Below are 19,068 nucleotides of genomic sequence, written 5' to 3'. Positions count from 1 at the left end.
TCTCCAAGTGCAACCAACTCAATGCCTTTAAACGTTAGTTCATCGGGGTCAGAATTGTGGCATGAAAGAAAGTGCTTCGACACAGCATGTGTCAGGACCTTGTTTTTAATGTTTCTCACATGTTCCTGAATTCGGAGCTTCAAAGGTCTCTTGGTTTTCCCAATGTATCTCATTTTGCATGAACATTCCAGCATATAGATGACTGAGGCCGTATTGCAATTGATAAACTGTTTAATTGTATAGTCTTTGGAGTTGTTGGTATTCTTAAAAACTTTTCTATTGGGATGTAGATACCGACATACATTGCAACGACCACACTTATAACACCCCACACACTTTGGCATCCTAGAAATAATTTCCGGATTTCTCAGCATGCTTGGTGCCACAAGATCCTTCAGGTTTCGTGATTTCCGGAATACCACTGATGGTCCTTTTGGGAGATAATCTTTCAAGATGGGATCCATCAGGAGGACGTTCCAGTGCTTTTTCAAAGTCCTTTTTATAAAGTGCTCGTGCCTGCTGTAGGTGGTGATGAATCTCACCGTATCCTCCTTCTTCTCCCTGGGTTTATATTTTAGGAGGTGTTCTCTCTCAAGTTTCTTTGCTTTAGCGTTAGCTTCTTCCAATAAATGGTTCGGATATCCTTTCTCCTTGAATCTTTCAGTGTAAACTTGTAGCTGTTGATAATATACCGTTCTCGCAATTCAACAGAATAGCCAGGAACTGCAAAAACAACGAAGATTGTGATCAACAGCTACAAGTTTACACTGAAAGATTCAAGGAGAAAGGATATCCTGTAGGTGGAGATTCATCACCACCTACAGCAGGCACGAGCACTTTATAAAAAGGACTTTGAAAAAGCACTGGAACGTCCTCCTGATGGATCCCATCTTGAAAGATTATCTCCCAAAAGAACCATCAGTGGTATTCCGGAAATCACGAAACCTGAAGGCTCTTGCGGCACCAAGCATGCTGAGAAATCCGGAAATAATTTCTAGGATGCCAAAGTGTGTGGGGTGTTATAAGTGTGGTCGTTGCAATGTATGTCGGTATCTACATCCTAATAGAAAAGTTTTTAAGAATACCAACAACTCCAAAGACTATACAATTAAACAGTTTATATATTGCAATACGGCCTCGGTCATCTATATGCTGGAATGTTCATGCAAAATGAGATACATTGGGAAAACCAAGAGACCTTTGAAGCTCCGAATTCAGGAACATGTGAGAAACATTAAAAACAAGGTCCTGACACATGCAGTGTCGAAGCACTTTCTTTCATGCCACAATTCTGACCCCGATGAACTAACGTTTAAAGGCATTGAGTTGGTTGCACTTGGAGAAAGAGGTGGAGATGTTTCCAACCTTCTATCCAGAAGGGAGATGTACTGGATTTTCGAACTGAACACCCTTCATCCAGACGGCTTCAACGAGGGCTATGAAATAGCCCCGTTTCTATGACGTAAGCCATTCTTTTGCATCTCCTCTTGACTACCAGAGCGACCGTCCTTACCTTTCCTTTCCGTTTCATACATTTTCCTTCGACCTCGGTTTCATACTATCACTACAGCCATACCACACTGGAGATGCCCAATTCCGCCCAATCTTGGAAGCCAAGCAGTGTCGGGTCCAGCCAGTACATAGAGGGGTGACCATCATGGAAGACTGGGTGCTGTATGTTCGAAAGAGGAATATGAGGCTGCTTATACCTCTATTTTTATTTCTAACCTCTCATTTCTGGGGAGCTCTGGTACACTCTCTGTGGTACACAAAATGAGCAAAATATATAAGGCACCCGTATAAACACGGATTTTAACTATGGAAATACTGACGATCCAGCCATGCACAGAAATGTGTACGGGGAACGTTTTTTTCGTATGCGCATATACACACGTATGTGGATATGCAAGGTATACACATGTGTGTGCAGGGGGGACTATTTTAGTCCCTATGTATTCGAGTATTTATTAATACTAATATATCTATATTTAACATTTAAGAGGATATGGACCAAGTGTAACTAGTGATGGGCTATTGCAAATGAAAAACTCAAAGTACTCTCTTTTTCCTTTTTGTCTCTCCTAATTGCAACTCCGGTTTGCGAGCATTTCTGGATAACAGCTGAATTCTCATATCAAAGATGGCCGCCGGGACTGCACATTTCCTAAAAGAAATGTCTGTCAACACAATTTACTACAAGAAAATGGCCGCCGCATGTTCAACACAGGGGCTGGGACATCCACCGTCACCCGAACAGGCTGTACTAGGCGGGCGCAGGCGCAGTAGCGCACAGGATCCGAGGTCCGTCATCCGGAGCCGCCGCAGAAGAAGCTGTCCGACGCTGGAAGTGGGGCGGATGTGATGTCATCCGCTGCCCGGACCGGAAGTCCGGGGAAAAGACGCATCTAATGTATAAAACACCTTAAAAACACTAAATAATGACTTCCTACCATAGCGGTTTACCTCAGCTTGAGACTTAGAATATATAGAATTTACCAGCACTCCATTTTGTTACTCTAAACAGCATTTTTCGTTTTTAAGCCTGTAATTGACAGGAAGTGAGGTAGTAATTACTTCCTCATTAGTATAAGTATATATATCTGAGCTGTCCCACTCACATATCACCCCTTGATGAAGTCCAGATAGGACGAAACGCGTTGGGTGTTACCAGACTTAACCCATCCTCTCAAGTTAAGCTATTTTATGGTTCTTTTTCATCTTGTTTTACTGTCATTTTATGCTATTTATGGTCCCTACATTTTGTATTTTATGATAAACATTCTGTATTTTTTTAGCCAGCTCCAAGGATTTTAAATAGTTTTTTATCTGTGGTTCTGGTACTCTACTTGTTTCTTACTGGTGTATTTTTATAATAAATTGTAAACATATTTTAAATGCAATTTTTGGTCTCCCCCAATTATATGTGACACCATTGGTCGCTTGAAAACACCTTATCCACCTTCCTATGTATATATATATATATATATATATATATATGTGTGTGTGTGTGTGTTATTAATGTACGCTAGTGATATTTAACAACTACAGCATTCAGAGTCAGCATTAATGGAAGAATCGTTCAGCGTGTCTGCTGGTGACAGATGCTCGGAACCAGTATTTCTGAGCTGTTTTATCTGTAAGTGCGCCTGTCCGGTTTGGAGCATTCTTTCATTCATTTCAGTGGGGCTGGATTTTGGCAGCGTTATTTTTATCTGCATGGTGGGAATGCTACATGTAGCTTTCCTGGATGTGAGAAGCGGAGAGCAGGTTCTATTGGCCTTAGTGAAATAGAGTTGCCCAACCAGGGGCGTAAGTTCATACTAGGAGCTCAGAGGTGAGATAGTTGTTGGTGACCCCCCGCCCCCTCCGCTTGCATTCACTACCAGCAGCACCCTATCCCTGCAGCACCCATACACACACTCTTTCCAGGGGCACTGAGATGGGGGTGGGTACTTATTACTGGGTGCGGAGCCAGGTCACCTGCTACGGGGGCATGATCCCCCTATGAGGCTGCCTGCTGCGAGGGGGATGGCACGTAAGGGTGGTCGGGGGGGTGTACTTAGGAGGAAGGCTCTCCCCATAGGTGCCGGCTGCTGTGGCCCTGCCTCCTGCAAATCACATTCACCCGCCAACATTCCCTTCCACCCCAGCAGCACCCAGACAGGGGGAGGGATGACCGCAGCACATGCCGAACCTCGAGCAATGGAGGAGATCAGTGCGCCCCCTTCAGGGCTGGCAACCGGAGGCGACTGCCTTCTATTGTCTCCTGTATTTATACCCCTGTGCCCACCTGGGATTCTCAGCCGAGTGGATGCCTCTGCGCACCATAACCAAAAATTAAATATATTGCTTGATTGAACAGTTCTCAGGATTATCTCCATCCACCCATAATAGCAGTACATTTCCATTATCTGATGAAGTGACCAGCAACCCACGAAACGCGTTATGTCTATGGCAACAGCCCTTTCATAAGATGTTATACATATACAATAAAACATTAATTGTTTGTAAATCAATTATTTTCTGCAGCTATCTCTTTTTCACTTTGGACACAAAGGGCCTAATTCAGACCTGATCTCAGCAGCAACATTTTTCTCTAATAGGCAAAACCATGTGTTGTGCAGGTGGGGCAGATGTAACGTGCAGAGAGAGTTAGATTTGGGTGGGAGGTGTTCAAACTGAAATATAAAGTGCAGTGTAAAAATAAAGCAGCCAGTATTTACCCTGCACAGAAACAAAATAACCCACCCAAATCTAACTCCCTCTGCACATGTTACATCTGCCCTACCCGCAGTGCACATGGTTTTGCCCATTAGAGAAAGAGTTTGCTGTTGCGATCTGGTCTGAATTAGGCCCAAAGTCTTAACAAGCAAGGAGCCCACACACCAATATCCTTTAGGACGAATATTTGAAGACCACTAGCGAACCTGCACCCAAGGAGTTTGTCTCTCATCTTCTACATTCCCTAATGGGCTCCTGGTTTTCCCTTCATCTCTGAGTGGCAGCAGTACTTCTATTCAGGCAGTGGCACACACATTGCACCCACTATGATATAAATTGATATATATAAAATGCTGCTTCAAAAACAAGCTAGCAGACCCCCGGCGGTGTAGTGTTTAACCCATTGATGCTTTATCAATGGTCACTTCTCCTGCTGGAGAAAGCAGAAATGTGGAAGTCAAACACCGCGACAGCTCAGCACTTTATAGAATAGAGCTGGATCATCCATTAGGCAACCTAGATGCTTGCCAAAGGCACACTTGGCCTTGGATGGTCCAGATTACCCTATGTATGTTTTATTTATTGTATGATGAACCAAGGAGGCCTAACCCTGTATACTGCTTAGATCCCCATGGGAACTGAATCCGCTTCCGCCCAGAGCACTGAGTGCACTGCAGACATCCAATCATGCTATACAATGGTCCGGAGCAAATGGGTAGGACCGGTCTTCAGTACTTCCATATTTTGCAGCATTGTAGATATATACTGGGCAGAGCCGCCATAGGCATAGGCAAACTATGCAATTGCCTAGGGCATTTGATATGCCTAGGGGCATCAACAGCTTCTGCTGATTAAAATGATATGCAGCATGCCTATATTCTGTGTGTAGCATTTCATATGCAGATACAGCCACAGTCTCACACAGTATATTGGCATGCTGCATATCATTTTAATCAGCAGAAGCTGCTTGTGCATCCTAGCGACATAGCAATGCAAATAAGATGCATTTTCATAAAAAAAAAAGGTGCCCGACGTTAGCATTGAGGCAAGATTTATGAGGACACATCTGTATCCAAGCATAGGCAGAGATCACAGTGTTAGTGGCAGTGTGAGTGCTGTGTGCATGTGAGTGGGTTGGTTGTGCAGTAGTGTTCGGAATATGTGTAAGGAGCATTATGTGTGTCATGTAAAAATGCATTAATAATGTGCAACATATGTGTAAGGGGCACTATGTGTGTCATTATGTGTATAAGGGCATTAATAATGTGCGGCATATGTGTAACAGGATACTACTGTATGTGTGTCATTATGTGTATTGGGGCACTAATAATGTGCAGCAAATGTGTGTCATTATGTGTATAAGGGCATTAATAATGTGCAGCATATATGTAAGGGACATTATGTGTAAAAGGGCATTAATAAAGGTTGTCATAATGTGTAAGACGCATTATGTTTATAAGGACCTTAATTATGTGTCTCATATGTGTAAGGGGCATTACTGTGTGGAATTATGTGTATAAATGCATTACTAATGTGTGGCATTATGTGTATAAGGTGCTCTACTATGTGTCGCTGCCTATAGAAAGGGCATTACTGTGTCATCTAATGTGAATAAAGAGCAATAGGGTGTGGTGTAATGTAAATAAGGAGCAATTCAGTGTGATGTAATGTGAATAAGGAGCTCTACTGTGAGGAGTAACGGTTATAAGGTAAAGTGATACTACTGTGGGATGTAATGTGAATTATGGACACTATCGCATGATCAAATGTGAATAAAGTTGCAGTACTGTGTGGCGTAAATTTGAATTGGGGGTACTATTGTGTGGCCATGCCCCTTGCCAGCAAAAACACACCCTTTTTGGGCTGTGCGCCAAATGTTCGAATGGTTTCTATTTAAAATATAGGGGGTACAAACACCAAAATAAGGACTGTTATGGGTGAGGGGTGATGATGCTGGGAAAGAGGTGCAAGGTCAGAGGCAGAACCAGCGGTGGTGCTAGGGGGCACCAGCCAAAATCTTGCCTAGGGCATCATATTGGCTAGGGCCGGCTCTGATACTGGGACACCAGCAGGGCCCCCATGGACTGTCCAACCACAGTCCTGGCCTGTGCATTTTCCCTCAGTGCCCTTTGTAATCTGCAGTTTTGCAAACGTGGGACTAGTTGGGCATTCTGGACTATTATGCAAACTGTGTGTGTCAGTGGGGGGGGGGGGGGGGGGAATGAGATATGGCCCGCATTAGCCAATCAGCTTCTACCTATCAGTTTATAGAATGTACTTGAGAAATGCTACCTCCAAGCTGATTGGTTGCTATGGGCAACTTCTCCACTGGTCCGCTGCTTGAACCATCTCACCCCTAAGTATTGAGGGTATGCACTTATCAGAAGCAAAGGGGTTAACTAAACTGCTGGTACCATCTCCCCCCCCCCCCCCCCCCCCCCCCTAAGTATTGAGGGTATGCACTTAACAGAAGCAAAGGGGTTAATTAAACAGCTGGTAAGGGTTATGGACCAAGCCTTGAACAGAAAGATAATCCACATGATATAGACACTAAAGCCATGTGCCACCGACATGATCACTTTTGTGTCACTGATACTTGGCCGGCTGGCCCCGGAGGACTGTGGGAAAAGTATGTCTCTTAGCTGAGTGCTGATGCAGCACAAGTGACATAGCTCACATGCTCAGCCATCTGGAGGAAAAGGGCAAAGGCAGATGGATGTAATTGCCCTTGTGAGAGTGACATCCCGGCCGGGCAGGGGAGGGGACACTGCACATCCTGCGGAATATTCTTAGCCGCCTGGACAATTATATACGATGGCTGCTGCCCCTCCTGTGACACAGACCTATAAATGAAAAGGGGTCATGTACATTTAAATACTTAGCTCTCCCTGACAGTGTCAGGTGGTGGATATTACAGACGCAGGGCTGCAGCACACGCAGACCGGGTTACACAGAAACGATAATAGTCACCTAATGTCCAGAAATAAAAGCGGAAGATGGGCAAGAAGAAAGAAAATGGCAAAATTCATGAGCATATGACACTTTTGTTCACTTTCACCCAAACTTTTATTCTTGTTATGTCACATTTTGGGGCGGGATGTATCAATGTAAAAAATGCTGTAAAACCTCCGAAAACAGGTCTGTAGCAGACCCGCGGCACAGCAAGCCACAGAGAGGTCTATTTACTAAGCCTCGTGAGAGATAAAGTTGTTGGAGATAAAGAGCCTAATTCAGATCTGATCGCAGCAGCAAATTTATTAGCTAATGGGCAAAACCATGTGCACTGCAGGAGGGGAGAGATATAACAGGTGCTAATAAATGTGCTGCTGCAATCAGATTTGAATTACCCTCCAAAGTACCAGCCAATCATTTCCTGTGTTTGAAAAAGGACAGTTAGGAGCTGATTGGCTGGTAATTTATCTCTGTCCTCTTTATCTATCTCCGATGCTTAGTAAAAGAGACCACATAGTATTTTGTTGTTGGTGCCGGCATGCACAAAGATCTGCAGTGTACCTTTCAAGCTTCTGCACAATAGGCAGCATCCTCTATAGATGCTGTTGCCTATAGATTGCGCCACCTGCAGATTGCGCATGAGTAGGGCAATTGCTTCGCACGCACAATAGGACCCCGGGATCATAAACCCAGAAGTATTCTCTTCACTGGGACAACTCTTATTGGAAGAGCCGTCTGTGTAGGTAAGTATTCCTGTGTACCGGCGATGACAAATGCCGGTATGTAGGCGAAAGAGGGCAAAATGTATTCATGAGAAAAATGACATCCCGTCCTTTAACGCCTAAAGGGCGTGCAAACCCAAATCTCCTCAGCATATTTCATTATCAATACTTCTAGCATTTAAATTGGCTTTTGCAATGCCCTGCATTTATTTCAGGTCTGGCTTTATTATTGTTATTACTACACATTATTTTACTGGAGTCTCTCGCCAGCTAATGAGTCTGACTACTCTGCTGCCAGGACTCGCTGACCCTGGCAGCCAGCGCTTGGCATATATTCTCTGATTCTGGTTACTGCCAGGGGGAGTAATGGGGACTCTCACAATGCAGCAGAATATCGTGCAAAACAAAATGCAGTAATTCACAAAGTACATTTAAATGCACAAACCATTAAACACCTGTTTGAGGGGATAAGTCTCATATATATAATTAACTACTATAGAGTACAGGTCATTATTACAGGGACATGGCAGTATATAATCCTGGATGAATGTCAGCAGACAAAATGAAACCCATAATAGAGAATAATGAAACCTATAATAGAGAATGTGTCTGTAGTAATGAGCCCGCGGGTGACAGGATATATACAGTATAATCAAAAGATTCATTTTATTTATTTCTCTTTGGTATTTTTGGATGGTTTGTCTTACATGAAGAGTTTTACTCTGATCTGATTGGACAGTGGCTGGGCAGTTGCTGTGGCCATCCAATCAGATGACACTGCATACTTGCCAACTCTCCCTGATTGTCAGGGAGACTCCCTGATAGAGCTGCAATCTCCCCGACTCCCTGAAGAGTCTACCAATCTCCCTGATTGCATATGTATAGCTGTTATATACTGATCCCCATTATGTAGCTGTTATATACTTGGAAAAAAAGAAATAAATCAGAAACATATAAATGGGATAACTTCCCTGCACTGGTTATAAGGCACAATGGGGCAGATGTATGATCCTGTGCCTGAAGGTCCTTATGCATACCTCCCAACGGGATGTAGTTATCAGGGGTGTAGCGAGGGTGGCTCTGGTGGAGCACGAGCTCTGGGCGCTGGAAAAGTTAGAGGGTGCATCCTCGCCTGCTCACCCCCTCCTTTTCCCCTCTATACCATGGGCCGCTGTACAGGCAGCCACAGAACAGGAGGAGGAGAAGCAGAGGGGCGCACACTGACTCGAACTTTGAGACTAGGTAGGGAGCAGGGCAGGTTAGACAACAGGAGACAAGGACAGCCAGCACATCCTCTTTATATGTCTCACTGTCTGCTTGTAGCTGTGCAGCAGGTTACTTCTGTGCTGCTACACCACTCTCTGCGACGGCTGCTGCTGCACCTCTTTCTGCCCCGGCTGCTGCAGCACCTCTCTTTGTCCCAGCTACTGCAGCACGTCTCTCTGTCCCAGCTACTGCAACACCTCTTTCTGCCCCAGCTACTGCAGCACCTCTCACTGCCCTTGCTGCTGCAGCACCTCTTTCTGATTCGGCTGCTGCAGCGCCTCTCTCTGCCCCGGCTGTTGCAGCACCCCTCTCTGCATTAGAAGCTGCAGAGTAACATGTATAAGCGGCTCTACTGTGGCATAACCTCCCCTATATTTTTGTTGCGCTTCTTTGGTGCACACTGTTCCTGTTTTAAACATGACGGGCGCCTATAAGAAAATTTCACCCTGAGTCTATACCCGGCCCTGTCACCAATTTCAGAATTTTCTATATTTTTTCATTTCAAATGTAACATGTCCCTACAGGGGATGAGGTGCCGAAACATGCCGTTGCTCCAGGCACCATGGCACCTAGCTACGCCTCTGGTAGTTATGTGACCGGCGGTAAGGAGACTGCCAGTCACCTCCCCCTACATCCCGCCCCCTGAGAATCCCAACAGTCAGCATTCCGACTAGTAGGGACTATTGCTACTCGTATGTGTCCACGATACCCATAGAGTGAGAACAGAACTGAGTCTGCAGCGTAGCGAGCCTGCAAGGGGAATGTTGCACTCACCCCCCTTGCCGGCATTCTGCTGCCGGGATACTGGCAGAGGTATGCTGACCGGCGATCTTCTGACCGCCGGTCACACATACCTAACCCCCTCCCAACACCCACTGGTGGCAAATCGAGACCCTTCACGTCGCTTTGTTGGAAAGGGGGGCATGACTTTGCGGGGATGCCGCGATCGCGGGCTACGCCTCCCATTTTAGTCACAGTCAGGCTTGGACTGGCCCACAGGAATACAGGGGAAACCACCGGTGGGCCCCACTGCCTAGGGCCCCACCTCCTGCTCTAAGGATCAGGTTCTAGACTGTGCACTTGATTTATACATTATACATATGTTGCCTTATACTGGACTAGGGTGTATTTTCTACAGTGCATTGCTGTTATTAATCTGGTACATTGTCATGCATGCAGCAGAGTAATTTACTGTATATATATATATATGAAGGGGCCAAGACGTTGCACTCTCTAATGGTTAGTCAAACCAATGAGGTGGCAGGCCACACCCGCTCAGCAGACTGGCCACACCCCTAACATAGGCCCCTACCACTGCATCACCCCGGAGGGCCCTTCATTCCCCAGTCCGACACTGGTCACAGTAGAGGCCTGGATAGCGCCCTGTAAGCTCCTGGCCACGCACTCAGTCCCTCTGCCTCCCGGGAATAGTCTATTCATCGCTGCTGTGCTCTGCACTAAGCAGAGCAGCGAGTGACAGGAGCCTCCCAACTGGCCCCCCGACCGCGGGGCACTTAGGTCCGCGGGACGGACAGTCCCAAAAAAAAGGGACTGTCCCGTAAAAATAGGGACAGTTGGGAGGTATGCTTATGGTAGGTATGACACTTCACCGGTTTTTCGCGGTGATATGCTGGCACACATCACCAGCAAGTACGTCCCCCCGGGCTGCCGTTTTCGCCATGCGTTATGACACTGGTGAGGTGATGTGTTCCCTTTTTTCTTTCTGGCGTTCATTGTCTTCCCGCGCATGCACAGTAATCATCCTACCCAGCGGACCCCGCGCCTGTCACTCTGCGCATGCGCGATTCATCTGAAAGGACCCAGCTCACGTGCGGAGAGGGACGCTGTGGGCAATCAATAAAGTTTTATCATTAAAAAAAAACACACCAAAGCAGCTACAGTGCTGCAGCACCAACCCCGACCTGGCGAAGAGCCACCTCAGTCGTCGTACATAAAGTAGCCAGTGCCTTGCTATGCACACAGGGGGTCATTCCGAGTTGATCGCTCGCTAGCTAGTTTTAGCAGCCGTGCAAACGCTATGCCACCGCCCACTGGGAGTGTATTTTAGCTTAGCAGAAGTGCGAACGGTTGTATCGCAGAGCGCCTGCAAAAATTTTTTGTGTAGTTTCAGAGTAGCTCAAAACCTTCTCAGCGCTTGCGATCACTTCAGAATATTCAGTTCCGGATTTGACGTCACACATCCGCCCAGCGTTTGCCCAGTCACGCCTGCCTTTTTCCTGGCACGCCTGTGTTTTTCCGCACACTCCCTGAAACCGGTCAGTTGCCACCCAGAAACACCCACTTCCTGTCAATCACTCTGCGGCAGCCAGTGCGACTGAAATGCATTGCTAGACCCTGTGCAAAACTACATCATTTGTTGTGCCCGTACATCGCACGTGCGCATTGCGCCGCATGCGCAGAACTGCCATTTTTTAGCCTAAACGCTGCGCTGCGAAAAAATTCAGCAAGCGATCAACTCAGAATGATCCCCACAGCGTGGCAGACAATATTGCTATATGCGCTGTGTGCTTTCATTAAAACCGCCAATGTGAGTCGCTTTTTACATTCAGAGGAAGCGTGATATAACGCGCGCTATATGCAAAATGCAAAGATTTTTTTGGGAGTGTCCCAGGACAGGCGCCAAGCAGCTATTGATATAACAGATACCAAGAGGTGTCACCACACCTCAAAAACAACTCTCAAAAACACAAATTTGAAATCCGTATATACACCAACAGCGCTTTTGTAGAATAAAAATCAATTATAATGTAAATGTCACCATTACATCCCTTATTGTCAGTTTTCTGTAGTAGATCCTTCAATGGATTTTGACTGATGTGGTCTCTCCGGGATATAACAACATGTGGGGAAATATAAGAACAAGACACCAATGTGTAGTATGTTCCTTCTATTCAATCTTTTTATACAAGGACTAGTAGTGATTATGTGCGTACCCCGCTCACACTATAGTCAGATATTTTTAAGCTCATCAAGGTTTCTTTTCTAGTACCAAGGCTTGATTCACTTGAACTACGCCTGGTACAGTAGATATAATCAAATGATATACTGATAGAGCGTACCCCAAAACTCACACTCGCAAGCGGGGTGGTAAACACATCAAGGTATCTTTTCAAGACTTATAAATGTCTAGGTGGAGCGTACCGAAAGACTCACACTCATAGGGGCGATAATACACACATCAAGGTATCTTTAAGGTAACAGGAAAAATCTATGGATCCATTCATGCGTACCCAAACTCACAGTTCTTAAAATCTTCGTACTCCCATCAAGGTATCTTTAAGGTTCAACTTCCCTGTCCAGTATTCTTAGTGGTGACGTTCTTGCCTCCCCAGGTAAAGGAACTCAATCTCCTCAGATTTTATATAGGGGGGTACAGAATTTTATTGACAGTCACGAACATAGACAGATTTGTCTTAAAACCATGAAGACACACAATGTACAAAAATAAAATAAAATAGTTCCTGAGATGTCTCGATAAAGGCCCAGGCCAGGGCCGAAACGCGTTGACAGGCAGGAGTGTGAGTAGTGACAATTCTTTCCGGATTTTTATATTGAATTTTTATTTTTGATTTTATATTCTATCTAAAGGGGGTATCCCGTTGCTTTTTGGGAACCCCTCCAGCTTTCTTCTTGCCGGTTCTGCTCAGGAACTATTTTATTTTATTTTTGTACATTGTGTGTCTTCATGGTTTTAAGACAAATCTGTCTATGTTCGTGACTGTCAATAAAATTCTGTACCCCCCTATATAAAATCTGAGGAGATTGAGTTCCTTTACCTGGGGAGGCAAGAACGTCACCACTAAGAATACTGGACAGGGAAGTTGAACCTTAAAGATACCTTGATGGGAGTACGAAGATTTTAAGAACTGTGAGTTTGGGTACGCATGAATGGATCCATAGATTTTTCCTGTTACCTTAAAGATACCTTGATGTGTGTATTATCGCCCCTATGAGTGTGAGTCTTTCGGTACGCTCCACCTAGACATTTATAAGTCTTGAAAAGATACCTTGATGTGTTTACCACCCCGCTTGCGAGTGTGAGTTTTGGGGTACGCTCTATCAGTATATCATTTGATTATATCTACTGTACCAGGCGTAGTTCAAGTGAATCAAGCCTTGGTACTAGAAAAGAAACCTTGATGAGCTTAAAAATATCTGACTATAGTGTGAGCGGGGTACGCACATAATCACTACTAGTCCTTGTATAAAAAGATTGAATAGAAGGAACATACTACACATTGGTGTCTTGTTCTTATATTTCCCCACATGTTGTTATATCCCGGAGAGACCACATCAGTCAAAATCCATTGAAGGATCTACTACAGAAAACTGACAATAAGGGATGTAATGGTGACATTTACATTATAATTGATTTTTATTCTACAAAAGCGCTGTTGGTGTATATACGGATTTCAAATTTGTGTTATATGCAAAATGCACACAGCGCATGTTCTCACATCTGCCCTAATGATCCCTATGGCTACATGCATTCTCAGGCAGTGTACATCCACTTTGCCACCGCGCTCATAGGTGTTGTTTTCACAATATCCCTGAATTGCTTTTTCTCTAACGTCCTAGAGGATGCTGGGACTCCGTAAGGATCATGGGGATAGACGGGCTCCGCAGGAGACATGGGCACTTTAAGAAAGACTTTAGGCTCTGGGTGTGCACTGGCTCCTCCCTCTATGCCCCTCCTCCAGACCTCAGTTTTGATATTGTGCCCAGAGGAGATGGGTGCACTGCAGGGAGCTCTCCTGAGTTTCCTGTAAGAAAGTATTTTGGTTAGGTTTTTTATTTTCAGGGAGCCTGCTGGCAACAGACTCCCTGCATCGAGGGACTGAGGAGAGAGAAACAGCCCTACTTCTCTGAGTTTCAAGGTCCTGTTTCTTACGCTACTGGACACCATTAGCTCCAGAGGGATTGGTACGCAAGTTTCATCCTCGCCGTCCGTCCCAGAGCCGCACCGCCGTCCTTCTCGCAGAGCCAGAAGATAGAAGCCGGGTGAGTATGAGAAGACAGAAGACTTCAGAGGCGGCAGAAGACGTCTGATCTTCATAGATGTAACGCACAGCGGTGAAGCTGTGCGCCATTGCTCCCGTTCACCTCACACACTCCGGTCACTGTAAGGGTGCAGGGCGCAGGGGGGGCGCCCTGGGTAGCAGTATAAACCTCTCCTATGGCAAAAGCATATATATACATGTACAGCTGGGCACTGTACATGTATATAAAGAGCCCCCGCCATGTTTTGATAGATTTTGAGCGGGACAGAAGCCCGCCGCCGAGGGGGTGGGGCTTCTTCCTCAGCACTCACCAGCGCCATTTTCTCCACAGCACAGCGCTGAGGAAGCTCCCCGGACTCTCCCCTGCTTACTGACGGTGACAGTGGGTTTTTCAAGAGGGGGGGGGGGGGGGCACATAATTAACATGTATAAAGTTATAACAGCGCTACTGGGTAAAACATTCTGTGTTTTTTCCTGGGTCATATAGCGCTGGGGTGTGTGCTGGCATACTCTCTCTCTGTCTCTCCAAAGGGCCTGGTGGGGAACCTGTCTTCAGAAAAGAGCTTCCCTGTGTGTGTGGGGTGTGTCGGTACGCGTGTGTCGACATGTATGAGGTTGAAGGCTCACCTAAGGAGGAGGGGGAGTGTATGAATGCAAGGTCTCCGTCGGCAGCGCCGACACCTGACTGGATGGATATGTGGAATGTCTTAAGTGCTAATGTGAATTTATTGCACAAAATATTAGACAAAGCTGAGGCTAGGGATCAGTCAGGAAGTCAAACCATGCCTGTCCCAATGTCGCCGAGTCCTTCGGGGTCTCAGAAGCGCACACTATCCCAAATAGTTGACACAGATACCGACACGGATTCAGACTCCAGTGTCGACTACGATGATGCACAATTACAGCCAAAAGTGGCTAAGGGTATTCGATATATGATTATTGCAATAAAATAGGTTTTGCATATCACAGAGGAACCCCCTGTCCCTGACACGAGGGTACACATGTATAAAGAGAAAAAGCCTGAGGTCACCTTTCCTTCCTCGTATGAGCTGAACGAATTATGCGAAAAGGCTTGGGAAACCCCAGACAAGAGACTGCAGGTTCCCAAAAGGATTCTTATGGCGTATCCTTTCCCGCAAAAGGATAGGATACGATGGGAATCCTCTCCTAAGGTGGACAAGGCATTGACACACTTATCAAAAAAGATAGCGCTGCCATCCCAAGATACGGCTACCCGCAAGGATGCTGCTGATCGCAAGCAGGAGGTTACCATGAAGTCCATTTACACACATTCTGGTACAATACTTAGACCGGCAATGGCGTCGGCCTGGGTTTGTAGTGCTGTGGCTGCATGGACTGATTACTTATCAGTGGAGATTGAGACCCTAGATAAGGATACCATTTTAATGACCCTAGGGCATATAAAAGATGCTGTATTATATATGAGGGATGCTCAAAGAGATGTTTGTTTACTAAGTTCCAGAATAAACGCTATGTCTGTTCCGCTAGGCGAGTCTAATGGACCCGACAGTGGACGGGGGATGCCGACTCGAAGAGGCATATGGAGTTTTTGCCTTACAAAGGTGAGGAGTTATTTGGAGAAGGCCTCTTGGACCTCGTCTCCATAGCTAAGGCAGGTAAATCGAATTTCTTGCCTTATGTTCCCTCACAGCCTAAGAAAGCGCCTCATTATCAAATGCAGTCCTTTCGTTCGAATAAAAGCAAAAAAGTACGTGGATCGTCCTTTATTGCCAGAGGTAAGGGCAGAGGAAAAAAGCTGCCAACTACAGCTAGTTCCCAGGAACAGAAGTCCTCCCCGGCCTCTGCAAAATCCACCGCATGACGCTGGGGCTCCCCTGAGGGAGTCTGCTCCAGTGGGGGCACGTCTTCGACTTTTCAGCCACATCTAGGTTCTCTCACAGGTGGATCCCTGGGCAATAGAAATTGTTTCTCAGGGATACAAGCTGGAATTCGAAGAGGTCCCCCCTCGCCGGTTTTTCAAATCGGCTCTGCCAGCTTCTCCCTCAGAGAGGGAGTTAGTGTTAAATGCAATTCAAAAATTGTATCTTCAACAGGTGGTGGTCAAGGTTCCCCTACTGCAACAGGGGAGGGGATATTACTCAACCCTGTTTGTGGTCCCGAAACCGGACGGTTCGGTCAGACCCATATTGAATTTAAAATCCCTGAACATATACTTGAAAAAGTTCAAGTTCAAGATGGAGTCGCTCAGAGCGGTCATCGCCAGCCTGGAAGGGGGGGATTTTATGGTTTCCCTAGACATAAAGGATGCGTACCTTCATGTTCCAATATTTCCACCTCATCAGGCGTTCCTGAGATTTGCTGTACAGGATTGTCATTACCAATTTCAGATGTTGCCGTTTGGGCTTTCCACAGCCCCGAGGATTTTCACCAAGGTACTGGCGGAAATGATGGTGCTCCTGCGCAAGCGAGGTGTCACAATTATCCCATACTTGGACGATCTCCTCATAAAAGCGAGATCTCGGGAGAAGTTACTGGACAGCGTGTCACTTTCATTGAAGGTGTTACAGCAACACGGCTGGATTCTCAATATCCCGAAGTCGCAGCTGGTTCCTACGACGCGTCTGACCTTCTTGGGCTTGATTCTGGACACAGACCAGAAAAGGGTTTTTCTTCCGACGGAAAAAGCTCAGGAACCTATTGAAGCCAAAACAGGTGTCAGTGCATCACTGCACTCGAGTCCTGGGGAAAATGGTGGCATCATACGAAGCCATTCCCTTCGGCAGGTTTCATGCGAGAACCTTCCAATGGGACCTGCTGGACAAGTGGTCCGGGTCACATCTACATATGCATCGGCGGATCACCCTGTCCCCCAGAGCCAGGGTATCTCTCCTGTGGTGGCTGCAGAGTGCTCACCTGCTAGAGGGCCGCAGGTTCGGCATTCAGGACTGGATCCTGGTGACCACGGACGCAAGCCTCCTAGGTTGGGGAGCAGTCACACAGGGAAGAAATTTCCAAGGTCTTTGGTCAAGTCTAGAGACTTGTCTCCACATCAACGTCCTGGAGTTGAGGGCCATATACAACGCCCTACATCAAGCGGAGGCATTACTTCGCGACAAACCAGTTCTGATTCAGTCAGACAATGTCACCGCAGTGGCTCATGTAAACCGCCAAGGCGGCACAAGGAGCAGGGTGGCAATGGCGGAAGCCACCAGGATTCTTCGCTGGGCGGAGAATCATGTCAGCGCACTGTCAGCAGTGTTCATTCCGGGAGTAGACAATTGGGAAGCAGACTTCCTCAGCAGACACATCCGGGAGAGTGGGGGCTTCATCAGGAGAACTTCGAGCAGATCGCAAGTCGGTGGGGACTGCCCCAAATAGACATGATGGCGTCCTGTCTCAACAAAAAGCTAAAAAGGTATTGCGCCAGGTCAAGAGATCCTCAGGTGGTAGCTGTGGACGCCCTGGTGACACCGTGGGTGTACCGGTCGGTCTATGTGTTTTCTCCTCTTCCTCTCATACCCAAGGTGTTGAGAATAATAAGACAAAGAGGAGTGAGAACAATCCTCATTGTTCCAGATTGGCCACGAAGGACCTGGTATCCGGAGCTGCAGGAGTTGCTCACAGAAGATCCGTGGCCTCTTCCTCTAAGACAGGACCTGCTGCAACAGGGGCCCTGTCTGCTCCAGGACTTACTGCGGCTGCGTTTGACGGCATGGCGGTTGAACGCCGGATCCTAGCGAAAAAGGTATTCCGGATGAGGTCTATGTGTTTTCTCCTCTTCCTCTCATACCCAAGGTGTTGAGAATAATAAGACAAAGAGGAGTGAGAACAATCCTCATTGTTCCAGATTGGCCACGAAGGACCTGGTATCCGGAGCTGCAGGAGTTGCTCACAGAAGATCCGTGGCCTCTTCCTCTAAGACAGGACCTGCTGCAACAGGGGCCCTGTCTGCTCCAGGACTTACCGCGGCTGCGTTTGACGGCATGGCGGTTGAACGCCGGATCCTAGCGAAAAAGGTATTCCGGATGAGGTCATTCCTACACTAATTAAGGCTAGGAAGGACGTGACATCAAAACATTATCACCGAATATGGCGAAAATATGTTTCTTGGTGTGAGGCCAGGAATGCTCCTACGGAAGAATTCCAGCTGGGCCGTCTCCTTCACTTCCTACAAACTGGAGTGAATTTGGGCCTAAAATTAGGCTCCATTAAGGTTCAGATTTCGGCCCTATCCATTTTCTTTCAGAAGGAATTGGCCTCTCTTCCTGAAGTACAGACGTTTGTGAAGGGAGTACTGCATATTCAGCCTCCTTTTGTACCTCTGGTGGCACCTTGGGACCTTAACGTAGTGTTAAGTTTCCTTAAGTCACATTGGTTTGAACCACTCAAAACGGTGGAGTTAAAATATCTCACTTGGAAGGTGGTCATGTTGTTAGCCTTAGCTTCGGCTAGGCGAGTTTCGGAATTAGAGGCTTTATCACATAAAAGCCCCTATCTGGTTTTTCATATGGATAGGGCGGAATTGCGGACTCGTCCTCAATTCCTGCCTAAAGTGGTCTCATCCTTTCATATAAACCAGCCTATTGTCGTGCCTGTGGCTACACGTGACTTGGAGGATTCCCTTGATGTGGTCAGGGCTTTGAAGATTTACGTGGCCAGAACGGCTAGGAACAGAAAAACAGAGGCACTGTTTGTCCTGTATGCAGCCAACAAGGTTGGCGGCCCTGCTTCAAAAGCAGACTATTGCTCGCTGGATCTGTAACACGATTCAGCAGGCGCATTCTACGGCAGGATTGCCATTACCAAAATCGGTTAAGGCCCATTCCACTAAGAAGGTGGGCTCTTCTTGGGCGGCTGCCCGTGGGGTCTCGGCACTACAGCTGTGCCGAGCTGCTACTGGGTCG

At 46.6% G+C, this 19,068-nt stretch overlaps 1 protein-coding gene across 2 annotated transcripts in view; it reads right to left on the bottom strand.

Annotated features, from left to right (window-relative positions):
- Positions 1-19,068, bottom strand: part of SRL (sarcalumenin) — a 67,815-nt gene that overhangs the window by 23,245 nt on the left and 25,502 nt on the right. The window lies entirely within an intron of this gene.

The sequence above is a fragment of the Pseudophryne corroboree genome, chromosome 7 (assembly GCF_028390025.1).
Source record: "Pseudophryne corroboree isolate aPseCor3 chromosome 7, aPseCor3.hap2, whole genome shotgun sequence".
Classification (NCBI taxonomy): Eukaryota; Metazoa; Chordata; class Amphibia; order Anura; family Myobatrachidae; genus Pseudophryne; species Pseudophryne corroboree.
This window is presented reverse-complemented; position numbering and strand designations above follow the sequence as displayed.